Source organism: Bacillus rossius, chromosome 10 (assembly GCF_032445375.1).
Source record: "Bacillus rossius redtenbacheri isolate Brsri chromosome 10, Brsri_v3, whole genome shotgun sequence".
NCBI classification, from domain to species: Eukaryota; Metazoa; Arthropoda; class Insecta; order Phasmatodea; family Bacillidae; genus Bacillus; species Bacillus rossius.
The window spans coordinates 43,789,366-43,803,553 of NC_086337.1; the positions used below are offsets into that span (position 1 = coordinate 43,789,366).

General features: G+C 38.0%; 2 protein-coding genes across 5 annotated transcripts in view; one reads left to right on the plus strand and one right to left on the minus strand.

Moving 5' to 3' along the window:
• LOC134536041 (uncharacterized) overlaps positions 1-1,031 on the minus strand; it is a 57,005-nt gene extending 55,974 nt beyond the window's left edge. The window contains exon 1 of one of the 2 annotated variants that reach the window (XR_010075754.1): positions 819-1,031. The gene's annotated coding sequence lies outside the window, so the exon portion shown is untranslated. The remainder of the gene's footprint in view (positions 1-818) is intronic. The other variant, XM_063375556.1, reaches the window with a different exon arrangement.
• Positions 1-14,188, plus strand: part of LOC134536044 (synaptotagmin-14) — a 252,140-nt gene that overhangs the window by 78,284 nt on the left and 159,668 nt on the right. The window lies entirely within an intron of this gene.

Below are 14,188 nucleotides of genomic sequence, written 5' to 3' on the forward strand. Positions count from 1 at the left end.
AGGTTTAATTGCCTGCGAGCTGAACTCGCACACTCAACACGATGCAGTCTATCCATTGACAGGGCATATCCAGCTCAGAATGGTAGAGGAAGAAGGGGGAGAGAGAGCAATTTGTTTTTGGAATTTAACATCTCTAATTAGGGAGGAGGGTCAATGGTGACATACAATAATGAACAATAACAAAAGGAATAAAATCGTATATTAAAATGTTTTGGAACAATAGTTTGTGTGCCTTAGTTAACATGTTTTCTAGCTACAGTTCCTTGCTCCTTGTTTTTCCACTTTGAAAATCTATCTCTCTATTATCCCCCCCCCCCCCCCCCTATTTTTTCTCCATCAATTGCCTCACTGGACTCTCCCTTGGTGCATTATTTGTTGAATTCTTGAGAAACACTTTAACCCGTTTTTCTTCGATTTCTCTTGCCAAGGTCGTACTGGTCCAATACATTGCGTATCAAAATAAAATCGCTGGCCAAACGCAGGATATGTTTGTTTTAAGTTTTTCTCGTCACTAAAAATCAAACTCTTATATATCTCGTCTCAAAAAATGTGATATTAAAAACAAGAATGATAACTGCAGTAACCTACTTACATATGAAATCAGATATCTAAATAAAACCATTGCAAAATAATGTGAGTTTTAAGTGAAATAATCAATTAAACTTATTTCTGTCGATGTTTTAAAATACGTAGCGTCTCTTTGCTTTTTCTCGTTACCTGGGGAAAAAATCGTATTTAGCTGGATGCTGCGAAACAAACACGAAACAAAATTAAACACGTTGGCGTCAATTTACGGTTTTTTCCTTGCTGCAACTTACCTGGCTTCCGGTTGTCCTCGATGACACAAAAGTCCTTAAGCAACAAGAAAAAAAATATGTCGGTAATTTCCGTATACTTCGAAGCTTCTTGTGGACAAAAGCACGTCTGTGGACCTAGAGCACAACCTTAAAGCACACGGCGATCTAAGCACTTCTAATGTCACTTTAGACGGTGGGTCGCTCGTCCAATAACCCGTGCAGTCCGAACCGACGTGTTCCTGCGCTATTATACCCGGCTCGCCTTTTCGTGTCGAGTTCACGCGAGTTCCCAATTAGAGGCGAGATAGCTTAAACACTGTAAACCGTGCTCTGGCGGTCCTTCGAGTGATGAAGACGGACGCGCGTGTATCTCACGGGGAAATGTTTTAGTCAGGGTCTCGGACACGCCTCGAAAATTTACAAGCGCAAGGTCGGCAGTTACGAGTAGCTCGTGTATTATTGGTGAAAAAACTTTTTTTGCTTAAAATGATTCCAGACGGATAATTACTCCAGATGACCTGGAACTACTTATTTGATGAGATTGTTCTAGCGGATATATTGTTTTTGTTTACGTTATACTAGAACCTTGAAACTTTAAAACACTAATCATTTAGCATTTAGTGTAAGTAAGATTTAAAGTTGGTTGTCTAGTCAAAACTCTCGGTACTTAAATTTGGTAGGTGATTCAGCTTTGCACACACACACACGTACACACACATACTCACACATAATTTTTTTTGCGAACAACGGGGCATATTTCAATGGGCGGCAGAGAATACCTAAACAGGCATTTTTTTTGTTAATGAACGTGTATCCGGAAAAGCAACCCTGCAAAGTTGCAACCTCAAACAGTAGGGTGCAAATTTGAATTTCCCGCGCAATAGGTGCCACTCCATTGGCTGATCAGCGTACTAACTAATCCGTCAACACTGCGCTAATCGCCCAACTCTAAACATGTAAAATGTAACGCAACCAACTCATCCACTGAGCTGTACAACAAACTTCTAGCTGCTGTTGCATTTGACTAATTCTTAAACGTCAGAGCGACGCTCGTCACCTGCTTATACCGTGGATTATACTGTGATTGGGTGTCGTCTCAGCCACTTCGATGGCGCCTAGTTGGGCGCGAAATTCAAAATTTGCGCGCTACTATTCGCACCTGTAACTTTGCAGGGTTACTTTTCCGGACACATAAGTATTCAGTAGTACAAAACAATTGCTTGTTTTTGGCATTTACTGTCACCCATATCGCGAACAGTATGTATATAATTAAAAAGTGACCTGCTATTTTACTTTTCTTTCTTTTGTCAGTTATCAAACGGAATAGTTAAACAATATCATGGTGGGTGATCCCCTAAAAATTTAATCCTCAATTTGCTGTCGTTTTCATGTTCCAGACCGGCGTTATTTTTCACGGCCACTTTTTTTGGTAGCTTTGTACTATCTCTCCTAACTTTGGTCAGATGTTTTCTTCCCCCTACGGTACCAGAGCTATTGACCAACCTATTGTTTCGTCTCATCTTCGTCTAGCCCGATCAAGGTTGCTACGGCAGATTGGCCAGAGAAAGACCATCGCATAGTTTCGAGTTTGGAGAAAAGAAGAGGGGAAGGGAGGAAGGTGAGAGAGAAAAAAAAGACAGTCCATTCAATTGTCCCGATACCTAATTGCCTGATATCTCTTCCACTTCATCACATCTTGCGACCGTGTGACAGCAGAACGACGTTGGGGGTGGACATAGTCCTGCAGGGAAGAAGTCTGGCGTCACAATGCTGTCTCCGCGTCCGTGGGCACGTGATCGCTACGTGCGTTGGAAGTGAAACTTCGCAGGTAGAGGTATAGGAATGTAGGCAAGTATGCAGGGCCGGCGCGTCCATATAGGCGAACTAGGCAACCGCCTAGGGCGCCAAGTGGCTGGGGGAGGCGCAGCACGACACATAACAGCTCATATAATATGTTTAACGATTATTGAAACTAGATGAAAATGGATTTTTGTAACAGTTTGGAATGTTTATATTGATATAAGTAATTATTTAAAGTCCACGGTGACCGGTTTATGATTTGTAATAAGTAAAAAAGTAAAAAAAAAAACACAAGCCTGCTTACATTTGATTGTTGACAAAATCTTAGGCTTACGTGATGTATTTTGAGGCAAGGAAAATTTTTTTTGGGGTGTCCGGCCCGGAGGGGGGGGGGAATTAAGGATTTTCGCCTAGGGCGCCAATTTACCTTGCACCGGCCCTGCAAGTATGCGAGTGAGAAAATATGCGAGTAAGTATTTGAGTGCACGTGTATGCAAGCAAACAAGTATACAAGTGCGCAAGCATGCAAATACGTTAAAAAGAAATTGTAAGTGTGAAATAATGCAAAAATCGATCATTCCGCTTTTGAGCTTCTTCTCCCTCAGCGCCACAGAGCGCACCACTCCTGATCGTTTCGCACTTTTAGTTGCCCTCCTTGCGCTACACTTTCCTTATGATGTGACGACATTTCACTTCAAAAGCTTGTCAGTGAATGCCAGACACCAGAGTTTCATTCATCCCCGGATCCCAGATAGTAAGGTGCTCACAAGTTAATAATACTATATACATACATTTTAATTGCTTCAAAATGTAAGTGTAGGAATGTTCTAAACAATGGAGCATCAAATATTTGGGCCTTTTGAACCATTAGTCTGGAAGCAACAAGCGCTGATTGCTTTTGCTCGAGTATTCCGTGTAAAAAAGACTTGAAACGAAATTAAATGAAATAACGTTAAGGGCGTACGCAAAAGAAGGGGGAGGGAAGTGTTATATAGGGGGAGGGGTGTTATGTCTCCTGTCCTCCGAAATACTAAAAAAAAATCTAACTTTCACCCCATTAAAGTTGGGGAAAGAGGTTCTACCCCCCCCCCCCCCCCCCCCCCACCCTAAATGAAATATTACGTACGTTCCTGAATGAACTAGAGGTCAACAGAAATGAATATATGACAACGAAGCATTGACGGAATGAAATGAGAAGGCGGGAGAAAATGGGATAACCCCAAGGTAACCCAGCAGTTATCGGCAACGTTCGCCATGCTTCTCCACTGGGAATCGAGCCCGGATCGCATTGGTTGGGACGCGAGTTATATGACCACCTGTCAACCACAATAGCCCCTAGAAGACCACGAAGAGACGCCAATTATACCTAACGCTGTTTTGGTATTTGCGAACGTAAACAATTCGTGGTTCAACAGATTATTCCAGTCTAGTTGGCCTTTCTTGAATCGTCACCTCCTAGATATGATCCCTGTAGAGGAGCATACTAGTGGTTTTTGACGTGTAAACATCTTAGCTCCCTGTATACGGCATTTGGTAGAAGTAATGGAACTGAGTTCGTTGAACGGAAATGTGTCGCAAAGATGGCGGATCTAAGATGTAGCAACATAAACCCGTATATAGTCACTTTCGTAAACATTTGAGGACATGCCATACGTATTTGTGGGCCAAATGAAACTTAATGACAGTGAAACCACCCTTGAATTTATTTGATAAACTAAAAGAGTCATAGTAAAAAGTAATCACGAGCTTTATAAATACCCAAGGAAAGTTGCAGTACAATAATTATAATACGTATTTTCCTTTTGAACTTCCAAGAGGTTAACTAGCACAGTGGCAGAGCCCGAGCTTAGGAACCTCAAAGGGCTTGGTTCAAATCTCGTCACTGGAATAAATTATTATTTGTTTTATTTTTATAACATAATAATCATGTTTAATGAGCCCAGTAAGGTTAGGGTTTTTGTTTGTAGAAAGTATTTACAGGTTTATTTCATTCGTTTGGACAAAAAAAAAAAAACAAATATACGAACATTTATTTAGTGTTATAATATGTGTTTTAAAATATTTCAGGTTAATATTTTAGTAATGCCATAGAAGCACTTCGTCCTTCGTCCTTCGACCTTCGTATTTCATCCTTCGCCCTTCGTCCTTCGTCCTTCGTCCTTCGTCCTTCGTCCTTCTTCCTTCGTCCTTCGTCCTTCGTCCTTCGTCCTTCGTCCTTCGTCCTTCGTCCTTCGACCTTCGTATTTCATCCTTCGCCCTTCGTCCTTCGTCCTTCGTCCTTCGTCCTTCGCCCTTCGTCCTTCGTCCTTCGTCCTTCGTCCTTCGCCCCAGCCGGACCTCGGTCGACCTGCGGCCTCGACCCTTATGGACGTGCTCCCTGCACTCGACGACGCGACGACGCGACGCCGACGGTCGGAAAATGTTGACTCGCGAGAAGAGACCGGCGATGAAAGCTCGCCCGCCCTCTCGGCGTGGCCAGGACGATTGTTTGTTCGTCCCACCCCGAGGGCTGGTTCTCCGGGCAACGGGCAGCGCCGTAGTTATGACAACCCAAGGCGGTCTCTGGTGTTGGCCGGAGGGGGGGAGGGCAAGCATTCGCGACGGTTCCGAGGCCTGGTCTGAACGCCTGACATTAAACATTGCCGGTTTAAAATGTTTTTTGACGTGACAACGTCTAATAAATCGACGAACGCCGGCTGCACGCACGAAAAAGGATGACTCATTGTTCCGTTACGCACATTGTCCCGTTACGCACATTGTCCCGTTACGCTCATTGTCCCGTTACGCTCATTGTACGCTTGCGCCGCATCTATCTCTCTTCCGCCCGATTGGAACAACCATGCATCGATTTGATTTTTTTTTTCGAGGCACATTAAACTTGAAACACTCCCCTTTCGTTTCCTACTTTTCCTATCATCGTCCTATCCTTAACAGAATAACACAGATTGGAAGAAGTTAAATAGCAAACATGTATAGAACTTATCGTTAAAATAATCTCTTCGTTAAAGTAATGAACATATTTGAATTAATGAGTGCAAATAAAAGTATATTTATCAATTAAATTGTAGATTTCATTTCACTCCTTTGTATCTATACGAAATAGTGATAATTCAATAAAAATGATTCAATTTTATTCATAAAAGTATGCAATCATTTCATCAATGTTTTGTTATGACGTTGTCACGTTAAACTATCGTCCGTAAACCGACTTTACAGACAACCAATTTTTCGAGTAGTCTACCACTAAAAAAATACCCTCTTGGTTCGGAGTCGCTTGGTCTATACGTCCAATATTGAACAATACCTGGTTGGGACGTAGTTATTCCAAGTATCGAAAAATTAGACTTCCATGCGGTAGGCACAGTGACAATGTATTTATTTCGTCGGACAGGTATCTTGTATACAGTCGTTTTTCGTAGAGTGAATGATTAATAAACTCCGCGAAAGTTAAATGGAAACAGAATTTAACAGAGTGCATAAGTATGAGAAGAATCGTTAATTTACTCGGCAGCTATGTATTTTTACACTAATATTGAGTTTTAAATATATAAACCTACATTTCGTAAAAAAAAAAATTTACACGCTGTTGTAGTAATTTTGCACAAGGAATGTTAAAAATAAGCAAACTGTATGTGAAAATACACTTACACCGAATACACCGATTTTTACACCCACAATGTCCAAGTAAAATTTCATTAGCATAAATTAAAATACTTAGTTATGTTGTGATGATAATAATAAACCAACGGGGCGTGGGTAATTTTACACAAGCAGTTTTCCTTTTAAAAAAAAAACACGACTGGCAAGAGTAAATTTACTCACTTTTATCCCTGTGTGTTTGATCAGGCAAATTTTACTTTTGCAAAATTACCACAACGGGGTGGGATTTTATATCGAATTCAGGTTGATATTCTAAAAAAAAAACTCAATATTGTTGTAAATTTACACAAGTACTCTACAGTGCAAAAAAGTTTAACGCTCAGAGAGTAACGGAAAGTGCACTCGGTGGCAGAGAGATGGAGTGATGGAGCTAAGGAGCTGGATGACATGTCTGCATTATTGCACTCTTGCATTCTTGTGCACATGCATACTTACTCACTCGCATTATTATACACTCTTATACATACCCCTATCTGTGAAGTTTCGCTTCAACCGTGCGTGGTGGCCACTTTTTTTTTTTAAAAAAAAACCCGGCCTGTTGTCAATCTTTAATATGGACGCGTCCTCAGCAAAAACCTGTCTTCAAGTATCCACCATCGTTTGTGGTTGTGTTCTTTTGGATTTTGACTTGTGTTTTTTTAGAATGATCTGGACATTGATACAGAAAAGTAGTTTTGAGCAAAGTTGTTTTACTAATTACAGTTAATACTTTTAAGATAAAGATCGTGAATTATAAGTTATCATCTACAAGTATTAGTTTTTTTGTAATTTTTATGGTGACTTAAATCAATGCTAGTTACGAGTCTTGAGAATTTTATTGCATCTTGATTTTAAGAAATTCAGTTTGATTAAAAGACCGACCACTCCCATTTTATTTAAGAATTAATGGTTTGTACGACACAAATTCAGAAAGTCAAGTTTCGATTTTTCCATGTCCAAAAATACACTGTTCCGCACGTTTTACTGCAAATTTGGGTGCAAGTGTATTGGAATAAAACATACGGTAAAATTATTTTTTTAAAAAAGCTATTTATATCCATTTTCGAAGATAACGATATTCGACTTTGGCTGCAAAAGCGATGTAAAGAGTGATTAACTTACTGTTTATGTTTTTAGGTTACATAAATATTTCAATTACACTATGGTTCAGTTAAAATTTTATTTTAAAAAGATACATAATAACATAATTTTTTTAAACCGCTTTAATTATTTTTATAATGCTGCGGATATATGTTATTTTCATAGCGATATAGATAAATGCGGAGCTGAGTTTTTCAGAAAGTTTTTGCGACAAAACAGAAAAAAAAAAAAAATATTGTCAACGATGGCTACCGTAGCTTGGCTTAAATAAGCGCTGTAGTATTTGTCCATTTCCCCCTCCTTTTTTTCCTTCCCGCCAAAAAAAAAAGAGCGAGTATTTCAGTACTCGCCAAAGTTGTGTAACCTCTTGCCTCAGTAACAAGCAAATTAATATTTTCTCATGTTGCAAAAACACTTAAAATACACGGAAACTCGGACACGAAATTTAATGTAGAATTCTTTAAAATAATGCCGGGCGCGGTGTATTTACGCATATTGTGTTTTAAACTGCATTTATGGACGCGAATCACAAGTATTTTTCGCAGCCGCCGCTAGAATTCGCTGCCGCCGCTAGAATTCGCTGCCGGAGCAACTACGTCGACTATTGAATCATTTGATTAGCAGACCGAAATTTTAAACGATATAATGAAACGTCTCCGATAAAACTTAAAAAAAGACTTGAAAAAAAGAAACAACTAAATACCGGCTTTGGACCTGATTCACGACAAGGAGTTTTTTTTTAATAGGCCCTACTGCCCATCTTGTTAAATTAACTAAACAGTTAATACTATAAAGTTTCCCTTTGTGTGAACTTTTTTCTTCGCAGCAGATGGCAGCACCGTGGTTACACATTTCCGTCCCACGAGGCTTCTTTTTCCATTCACGAAATTGCTCCTGCCAAATGCCGCATACCGGCAGCTAAGACGTTACACATCAACTATCCATTGTTCCAACTTGGGCTCCTGTTCGATCGGATGTGCGAAGTGTTTGGCAATGAACCGAGCGGACGGCCTATTCATTTCAGTAAGAACTGTTCACTGACCTACAGTGTGGCCTTGAGGCCTTGCAATCGAGCATGTCTATAGTTCTGTAAATCTCGTCATTGTTCGCACTTTCACTTGAGTTTTTTTCTTTCTTGAATACTTAGTCCTTGAACAGTCTTACAAATTTATCCGCAATGAGTTTCGAAGGAACAATTAAATTAATTTCGCCAGGCAGTTAATAAAGTAAGATGGATGTACGTTTTTAGCATGCGTCGCATGGTTACGCAAAAGCTGTTCAAGGCAAATAGACCTCCGTGATTAAAATGGTCTCCGAAATATTTTGTCACAAACTCGGTGCTCATGAATATATATATATATATATATATATATATATATATATATATATATATATATATATATATAGTGTTGCTAAAAATTAAATTTGCTGATATAAAAACGAATGAGGAAGTTTGCAGTGATTTGTGGGGACATGAGGAATCTCATAAAATGCATTTTAAACAGAAGAGTTACATTGTTTGGGCATCTAGTACACTGTTATAAATTACAGTGAATTTACGGGCTCTTCGACGAAGAATTTAATTCAAATAAAAGAGTTCTTCTTAATTTCAAATAACTGAATTATCGCAGAAAATACGCCGTATTTTGACTTCCCCATTTAATATTTCGTTCTGAACAAACGTAAACACACGCGTGGACAAAAGAAAAGTGTTATTGCTGTAGACTTGACCAGTTTTTTTTTTTTTTTAATGTTTTGCTAGTATACTAAGAATATTCTTTTGGATTCATGTTTAAAGTAAGCTAACTCAGTGTACATAAATATACGAAGATGGCCGTAAATTGACGAAGATCACCGGATAATTTGTAACCAATGTTCTTCGTGAATTGAAGGTGAAAATTTTCAACAGTGTTTACTACGCGAGAATTTATAAAGATTTTATTACACTGTCACAAATTACAGTACATTTGGGACCACGCAAAGAAGAATACACTTCAAATACTGTAGGCCTACACGAGTGTTTCCAGATAACTGGATCTTCGTAGAAACTACGACGATTTCGACTTCAGATTTCTGTTCACCGTTTTAGACACGGCATACAAAGTATGTTATGCTGTGAACCAAACAAGGTTCTAAAGGGTTTGTTTACGCTTCGAGATGATTCTTGTAAAGTTCACGTTCGAAGAAAATAAAAGTACTTAGTAGGTAACCGTTAATTTGCGATTATGAGTCTATATTTAAGAGGATCCCTGGATAGTTTGTGTAACCAGTTTTCTTCGTAAATTTAAGGAAAACAATTTTTAACAATGCATATGTACTTTGTGGAAATTTTATAAAACAGACATTAATAACACCTTTATATGCATATCGTATTATGTGTTTTCGTTTAAAAATTGCCCTTCTCGTATTTTCTTCGAGCTAATCGCCTGTCGCTGTGGTTTCGTAAACTCACTTATTCGTGCTGCAAACGTAAGGAAAGAAAATAATGAAGGGGAACGACCTCTCTGGATGAGCGTGTTGACAGTCGCATCAGCACTGAACGAAAGAATGACCCCAAAGTTTCGCGTGGAACCTCTTTTGTTGTGACTGATAAGCTATCTCTTTACAGTACACACTCGGCAGTGTAGCTGAGGTTTTCGGAAGCTGTATGTTCCGTCTGCCCTTGACATTCATTCGTAGTTGCTGTGGCGTCCGCCCGAGTCGCAGCGGTCACGCGCCTCTACACGCAATAGTCGTGATGAAGTTGGTAAACATGGAGTTAAAGTTCTTCCCTTGTTTAAGAGGGAGAGATAAGGGGAAAAAAGAAAAAAATATATTGATTTCAACAGTCCCGAAAAACGTAATCTATTTTCAGAAATACCGAAAAACGCCATTTTGTTTTCAGCAGTACCGAAAAAACGCCATATTGTTTTCAGCAGTGCCTAAAAACGCCATATTTTTTTCAGCAGTACCGAAAAACGCTATATTGTTTTCAGCAGTACCGAAAAACGCCCTATTGTTTTCAACAGTGTCGAAAAATGCCATATTGTTTCCACAGTGCAAGAAATGCCATATTGTTTTCAACATTAACGAAAAAAGCCATATCGTTTTCAAAAATGAACGAAAAAAGCCATATTGGTTTCAGTAGTATCGGAAAACCCCATATTGTTTTCAACAGTACCGGAAAACTCCATATTGGTTTCAATAGTACCGAAGAAACCAATTTTGTATTCTACGGTACCAAAAGATGCCATAATGATTTGAACGGTTTTCATGCCATTCTGGTATGAATGAAATTAAGCGCTAGTAGAGTTTTGCGCTTTTTCAAACAACATACATATAGTATTAATAGGCTATTTACTTACAAAACATCAAAAAATTTACTTAGTTACCAAATTTTACACAAAATGGTTAGTTTAGAAAACTAGGGCGTAGTTTATGCCATTCTACTATGGCCAAAATTAGAACATTTGTACTTAAATTTGTATTTGTGCGCAACAATTATTGTGTGTGAGTTTGTGTGTAAAATAGGCAAATTATTAGCAATTTTCAGCGACTGAGAAGTAATGTTAAATCTTTATACAGAATTTCAATAATGGGTTAAGAATAAGTGTTGTACTATAACAGTTTTGCAAAGCGCTGAAATTATACATTTAAAGTTTTATTTGCGTTTTACTTACCGTTACTACGATACCTGAAGTAACTATATGTTTTGGTTTAAAGGTGTAAAAACGCTATTTGCTAAACTATTTTGTGTTATGAACACTATTTAATGCATATTTAAAGACGTTGCCAAGTGACAGTCTGTTTGAATAACTGGTTATTTATAATTTTGAGATCATCAAATTTATTTTTTCCTTTGATTTTCTGGACGTCGTCCTGTGATTTAGCCGCGGCTTTTGCGGCGCCTCAAACTGAGCGCCTGGCGCCAGGGATGCTGGGAAATGTAACTTTTTGGTCCTGCTTGTGAAATACAGCTTCCTGAGGGCCTCCTGACAAGAGCATTAAAAACACTGTTAATTTTGCGTGTGCGGGCGTAATTAACGTCTTTGTCGGCGCAGAACAGAGCTTTTGACTTTGTGCACGGGAAATGTTTCGCGCGAACCGCACATATGAACAGATTTACGTGTATCAGTGTATATGGTCCAGAGTTCCTGCATACAGTTAGGCCATAATGAAAAGGTCATTACAACACTTTTTTTTTTTACTGACGCCCTGCAGTTTTCAGGCCATTTTTACAGTAGTGTTTGTGTGAAAACCTGTTTTGTTGTGTTACCTAGACTTGAACGTGTTTAATTACAAACACTTCCACTGTTTTACACGGACTTATTAAAAATAACACAAACATAAACAGTCAAACCGAGACAATCAAAGTCGGAAGTCCCGAGCAACGGATTTTTATTGCTTAATCGCTTTGAGTTGGACAAATTATAATTTTAAAAATACCCTGATAAATAACAATTTAAGAATTTAATAAACTTTGACAATATTACTGAATACCTTATTGACTTTTGATAAGTTTTGTCCAACATATCTGGCAATTTAGATATTTTTTTTTTCAAATTTATATTTATTTATTTTTTTGGAATAGTGTTGGAGTGGTCTGTGCAAATAATAATATATTTTATGTAATAATAAATTTTTGTCATTTATAATCTCGTTCATGTTTTTTGTCATTGTATGTCAAACCGTCCTTATAAAATTATTATAGAAATTAAGTATTTATTTTCAAAGTGTTTGTTTACATTACTAACGAGAGTAATAAATATTTGCACACAGTAACCAAGAATAAATCATTAACAGTCTCGAGCTGTTACGGTGTTAAATATTAAATTATATTTAAATTATGTAAATTTTTAAAACCCTTAATAAATTATTACAGTTTTATTACTAAACAGGCTGAAATCTTATTTTTGGACCTGAAGATGTTTCTTGTAAAATGCATTTCTTTTTAGCGATGTATCGCAGATTGTATAACTCTGGTGTTAAGTGAAGTGCTTTTGTTTGTCAAAGCAACTTTCTCCAAAAATATTTCAATAATAGTATGCTTGAAAATGACAATATAAAACCTTGTTGAAATCAGTTTATAATAAAATGATTGGCCATGATTTATTTCAAATAAGCACTAAGTGATTAGGAGCCAACGATTATTCTGCGCTCTGGGCAAAAAAATGAGCGACATTAACAACCGACTATCGTTTACAAAACACAGGCGTTGTGCACGCAGATGAAACACGAACTAGAAAAGCGAAAAAGCCTAAAAATAACCACTGCGAAAAAAAAAAAAAATTGAAGCAATTTCGTAGAGCCTACCTCGGTGCCGACGTGAAAGAACAAGGCAGGGGAAAAAAAAAACAAGGTCCCTTTGCACGGCGAACCGAGATAATCCCTCACGCCCGCCTGCCCAGGGGACCGAGTGCTCGTCTGTGAACCAGGCCGGACTTTGAGGCTCGGCCGCTCGCGGGTTATTCGGCCAGAAAAAAAATTGATCGCATTAGTAGAGGGATCATGGTGGTTCTGGAGCACCTGCTCCATCATTCCACTCGGATGGTGGCCGCGCGTTTAAACTTTAATATCTACTTGTAGCTTTAGGGAAAAAAAATCAATGGGGGTAAGGGTAGGGTTTGATATCCAAGTTTATATCAGGGGAAATATAAAAATTCAGTAAAATAATCATGACAGTTAGGAAGTCAGTTTCATCATCCCACTTTGATAGTGGTAGCGCGTTTAAACTTGAGTTAGTAGCTTTTGACGTGACAACGTCTAATAAATCGATGAACGCCGGCTGCACGCACGAAAAAGTATCCCGTTACGCACATTGTCCCGTTACGCTCATTGTACGCTTGCGCCATATCTATCTCTCTTCCACTCGATTGGACAACCATCGATTTGACTTTTTCGCGGCACATTAAACTTGAAACACTCCAATTCGTTTCCTACTTTTCCTATCATCGTCCTATCCTTAACAGAATAACACAGATTGGAAGATGTTAAATAGCAAACATGTATAAAAGTTATAGTTAAAATAATCTGTTCGTTAAAGTAATAAACATATTTGTATTAATGAGTGCAAATAAAAGTAAATTTATCAATCAAATTGTAGATTTTATTTCACTACTTCTTTGTATCCATACAAAATAGTGATAATTCAATAAAAATGATTCAATTTTATTCATAAAAGAAGGCAATCATTTCATCAATGTTTTGTTATGACGTCCCGTTAAACTATCGTCTGTAAACCGACTTTACAGACAAACAATTTTTTAATTGTGTTTTGGAAGTTGAACTTATTTGCTGAGGGGGATACAATTTTCGAGCGTTACGAAAATTCCGATCGCATGAGGGGAATAATTAGGTGGTGAGGAGGAGGGTGCGTCAGCGGCGACGCCATTCCAACGCACGACTGTTATTCGTACCTGCCGGAAGGAGAGTGGTAGAAATGACGCAGCAGTGGTGCTACAGAATTATTTTCAAGCTGCTTGTGTTTGTCTACTCCTCAGTTTTCGTAACAGAAAATGATTGACGCTACCATATTTTTTTTAAAGTTTTATTTAAAGTATCTGCAATTTATGTATTCACGTGGAAAAGAGTTAGTGATTGGTGCTATTAACTTTTATGAGTATCATTCATTTTTATGTGGATAGTGTGATTGAAAATGTAAAAAAATATATATGTATATACTTAAGAGATTTTCTTTATATGTGTAATTTATTTTTGGTATGTGAAAACACTTTGATTTGAAATGTCAAAATGACTTATAGACTTTTGAGATAGACTTTAAAAGTATTATTTATGTTAGATTAGAGTGTTGTTTGTTCTTCATTTTATTCAGCTGGAGATCGTGATTTAACATAATGCTTAAAAATTATAAC